This window comes from Eucalyptus grandis, chromosome 2 (assembly GCF_016545825.1).
Source record: "Eucalyptus grandis isolate ANBG69807.140 chromosome 2, ASM1654582v1, whole genome shotgun sequence".
NCBI classification, from domain to species: Eukaryota; Viridiplantae; Streptophyta; class Magnoliopsida; order Myrtales; family Myrtaceae; genus Eucalyptus; species Eucalyptus grandis.
The window spans coordinates 45,493,190-45,498,524 of record NC_052613.1 but is presented as its reverse complement, the minus strand read 5'-3'; positions in this window follow the sequence as shown (position 1 = coordinate 45,498,524).

Here is a 5,335-nt window from a genome sequence, read left to right as displayed (position 1 = left end):
CCGATTTCCTTGGGTCTTCAAAACTGGGTGGTTTTTCCACATAGACTTCTTCTTGGATAAATCCATTTAGGAAAACACTTTTGACGTCCATTTGGAATAACCTGAAATTCTTATAACAAGCAAAAGCAAGTAATAATCTAATTGTTTCTAACCTCGCTACTGTCGCGTAAGTCTCATCATAGTTTATCCCTTCTTCTTGCGTATATCCCTTGGCTACGAGTCTTGCTTTGTTTCTTACTACCTTTCCTTTCTCGTTCATCTTGTTCCTGAAAACCCATTTAGCTCCAATGATAGATTTACCTTTCGGTTTTGGAGTCAATTCCAAGACATCATTAATACTGAATTGCCTAAGTTCTTCTTGCATAGCTTCAATCTAGCTTTCATCTGTTAAAGCTTCTTCTATGCTCTTAGCTTCTATTTCAGAAATAAGAGTCACAGTACTAGACTCTTCACACCTTTTGGATCTTGTGCGAATTCTTTCATGAATATCACCAATAATGAGATCTTTGGGATGACTAGACTTATGCTTCCAGTTGCTGGTTGATTTGTCATATTGTTGATCATTTTTCTCATTTGAATCTTCAACAATCATTTCTTGCTGGTCTTCTGAAGTCTGAGCTGTTTCTGGAGATTTAGACTTTGTAGAGTCTGGAGCAGGTTTAGATTCTTTAAGTTGAGTCTGAATTGATTCATTTTGCATAAAGTCTTGAAATTTGACATTCAGTGATTCCTCCATAGATTGAGTCTTTTTGTTGTAGACTTTGTAAGCTTTACTGGTGGTTGAATATCTAAGGAAGATGCCTTCGTTTGATTTTTCTTCAAACTTACCAATTCAATCATTTGCATTTTTTAATATAAAACATTTACATCCAAACACGTGAAAATATGAAACAATAAGCTTCTTTCCTTTGAATAACTCGTAGGGAGTTTTCTCCAGAATAGGCCTTAGAAAAACTCTATTAATGATATAACATGCTGTAGAAACTGCTTCAGCCCAAAAACGTGAAGAGATATTACTTTGAATTAAAAGAGTTCTAGCCATTTCTAGCAAAGATCTATTCTTCCATTCCACAACTCCATTCTACTCTGGAGTGTATGGAGAAGAGAACACATGCTGAAAACCAGATTCATCACATAATTTTGTAAAATCTTGATTTTCAAATTCACCTCCATGGTCTGTCCGTATACTTGAAAAAACATACCCTTTCTCATTTTTGACCTTTTTAGTAAACTTTTTAAAGTAAGAAAATTGATTTTAAAACCGGTGTCACATAGTTGACTGATACTTAGCAAATTGTAGTTGAGTCATTCCACTAAGGAAACATTACTGATCGTGAGGCTTCCAATCTTTACAGTTCAGAATCCCACAATTCTTTCTTTGCTGTTCCCTCCAAATGAAACTTTTCCACCATTAACATGAACAAATTTTATGAAGCAATTTGAATATCCTGTCATATGCCTTGAGCATCCACTATCCAGGTACCATTTAATCTTTTTCTTGATAGTAACCTGCATTTAAAAAAGAGACTCAAGCTTTCTTTGGTACCCATATTCTCTTGGGTCTATGGGTGTTAGTGTGATATATGGTCTTTGCCCATACCTTCTTAACATGTTTCCAAACCATAGAACATTTTTTTCTCAAAATGGTATGAGCTATTGCACTTAGAACATCTTAGAGCATTGCGACCTACTAGTTTTACAAAAAAAAATTGAAAATGATTTTTGTAAGCATCTCTTGTAGGTCTTTGCTTAATTCTTTCCTTTACTTTAGGAAAACCAATTACAGGAATGGTTTCTGCAGTCATTCCCAAACCAGATTTATTGAAGTAAGGTCTTTGTGTTGAAAGAATTTTCTCAAGTTTCTCAGATCCTATAGAAATTTTTTTAGAAATATTTGAGATGTCATTTTTTAAGTATGCATTTTCTTTTGAAAGATTGTCTGCATTTTCTTTCAAAGTAGTAACACTTTTGTCTAGACTTTTGACCTTTTCTTTCCAAACATTTTCCTATTGCTGTAGAGCAGAATTTTCTCTTTTGAGTTCGGAAATCCTTTTAAGAGAAGTTTTGAGACTAAGACACAATTCATCAATGTATCTAGAGACTTTAGTAGGAATTTTCAAGTTACTTACCTCGATTTCATTGTCTGAATCTGAGTCTGATTGTGCCATGAGACAAATGTTGGCATAATCATTATCACTTTCTTCACTTTCTGTATCACTCTAAGTTTCTGCTTTGAGAGCCTTTCGATATTTCTCAGTTTTTCCTTTCTTTTTCTTCAGAAGGGGATAGTTGGGTCTGATGTGTCCCTTTTTCTTACATTCGAAGCAGACTACATCTCTATTGGTTTCACCATCCTGAACAGACTTAGTCTGTTGCTTTTGAAGATTTTATTTCTTTGGATTGAATCTTCTCCCCTTTCTATTTAGCTTTCTGAATCTTCTTATCATGAGAGCAAGCTCTTCATCATTCATATCGTCTTCAGAATCCGTGACATCAGAATCATCATTAGATTTTAATGCAATGGATTTCTTACCTTTAGGATCTTCATCTTCGTTGATTCGCTCCACATTATAAGACTGAAGAGTCCCAACCAATTCATCGACAGAAAGTGGCATAATTCTTTGTGTCTCCCTTATTGAGGTCTTTATGTGATTCCAATCCTTGGAGAGTCCATGCAGTAGCTTGTTTACTTTCATGGGATCGGAAATTGGTTGACCTTGATTTTTAAGACCATTCACGATTTCTGTAAAACGACTAAACATGTCAGTGATAGATTCTCTTGATTTCATTTTGAATGCTTCGTATTGACCGAGCAGAATGTTGATTCTGGTTTCTTTCACTCGATCAGTTCCTTCATAGGTGATATGTAATCTATCCTAGACTTCTTTAGCCGTAACACTAGAAGATATTATGTTATATTCAATAGGTGATAATGCACAATATAAAGAATAAATTACTTTTGCATCAAGAGCTTGTCTCTTGGTTATCTCTTCTTGAGTCATTTCACTAGACTCAACAGTATCTTTTCCTCTCTCCAAGATAGATGTAGCTTTAGGAATGATTCCTTTGTCTACCACGTCCCATTCCAGAGGATCCTTTGATCTTAGGAATGTCTTCATCTTGTTTTTCCATATGTTGTATTCCTTTCCATCAAAGTAAGGTGGTATGGTATTGCTTTGCCCTTCGACCAGTCTTGGAGCCAACATACTAGCCATGAATCTTTAACTCTGAAGTAAAACACTTTAATTTAAGTGAGTACACAGGCTCTGATACCAATTGTGAAAGCTAGTATGAGGACCTAGAGGGGGGTGAATAGGTGCAGAAACAATTTTGCGAGATATGTGCAGTACTAATCAACAATAGATTATGAAAAGGAAATTCGTCTCTTGTAGACAAAACAAGTTATTATCAAGGTAAAAGAGTGTAGAAAAGAGAAAATGAACACAAAGATTATAGTGGCTCGGCTTAATCTAAGCTTACGTCCACTCTTCCGCACTAACAGCCCACCGACTGGATTTCACTATGAACAAAAGAGTTGTTACAGAAAAGCTCTGCCTTGATTCCACAGTGTAAAGACTTTACTACACTTCCTCAAGGTCTCTCAAAGATATAGACTCTTTTTTGCGTACATGATTTCGCTCAACAGTTTAATTGACTAAGAACAAGGAGCTTCAGACTTTGGAATTCTTCTATCGCGCATTGCCTCGAACAACTAGAACGTCTTCTTTATATACTTCTTTATGCTATCATACCCGTCGGCACTTACCAAAGGAATTCTTCCAATCTACCCGTTGGACAGAATCAATTAGAAAGATCTTTTGAGCTATTTAAGGAACACGATGATAGCCCATCAATCATGCTCGCCCATACAATCCAGATCTCAATTTCTATAAGTAGAACTTTCCAAGTATACTTCACCAATCAACGGATCGAAAATCCTTGAATCTATCTAGATTTGAATAAAGGATTCCAACATGCTATATCCATCCAAGAGATCTTCTCCAGTCGATAAAGTCAAATCCTTAACAAAATATCCAATTCTGGATAAGCCTTCTTCGACGGTCTAGAAACTGTCAATGAGGATAGACTTTGAGTCTTGAGTCTAGCAGTCCGGAGGTCTTCAGACTTTGATAGAAGAGTCTGCAAGTCTTCAGACTAGACTGATGGAAATGTTTTGTCAACTTCAAAACACTCAAGGAAGTTTTCTCCAACAATGAGCACATAACCTTGGGAAAAAGCATTTGGATCAGCATGTCGCGAGTTGGAGTAGGAGGATCCAACTCTACATTCGGCTTCTCCATGGATGGCAGCTTGTGCATGCGCCTCTCGGCCTTCAAGCTCTTGTTGAGACGTCGGATCATGGCGCTGGTCTTGGTGTCGACCACTCCTTTTATCATAGGAATCATCAATGGACATTTTGGATCGAGGATCATGATACACTTGGTCCTCATGTCAATCATGGATCTCACGCTATGAAAGAATTTCATTCCAAGAATGAGATCATAATCATCGAGAGGAATTACCTCAAATGCCAACTTGCCATTCCATCCACCGATTCGGACGTCCACATCAGGAGTTGATCCTACGCCATGGAAGTCACCCGAGTTGATGGGCTTGTATGACTTCCCGGTTGGCTCCATGCAAAGTCCCAAGGCTTTCGCCACCTCGGTCAACATGAACATGTTTGAGGCTCCAGTGTCAACCAAGGCATAAAGCACTTGGGCACATACTTCAACCTCCATGAAGAACGTGTTCGTGTTTGGTGTAGCTTCCTTCTCTTTAGATGGTGATCGGGCTTGGATGGTGTTGACAACCTTTACAGCTCCAAGTCGGATTTGCCGCTTGTCTTCTTTGGGCTCCTCCTCCTCTTCTTTGATGGCAAGGAGGGCGTTGATCCTTCCCTTCTTTGGGCATTTTTGGGTCCAATGCGGATGACATGCTATACTTAATTGGAGTATATTAATTCTTTTTAATTTTTCGAAATTGTTCGTCCTTTAAATATCACTTAATTGGAGTATATTAATTCTTTTTTTTTGTGTGGACGATCAAATTCTTTTCTGTCGAAATTTTAATAATCTGAGACTTATCATTCTACTAAAAATTGATCGATTTCCTATCTTAATGTGAAAACATAGCATGAGTTCCTTATGGCGCTGTGAAAACTACAAAAATTTAGTTTTTTTTTCCTAATTGGGATTGTAATTCAGATCATGATTTAATTCATTAGAACGGAATCAACGGAAAAGCCTCTTTCAGTTTAATCAGCCTGTGACTCTGAGGTAGTTTAACGCATCATTTCTTGCTTCCTCTCGATTAGAATTCTACCTCCATCACT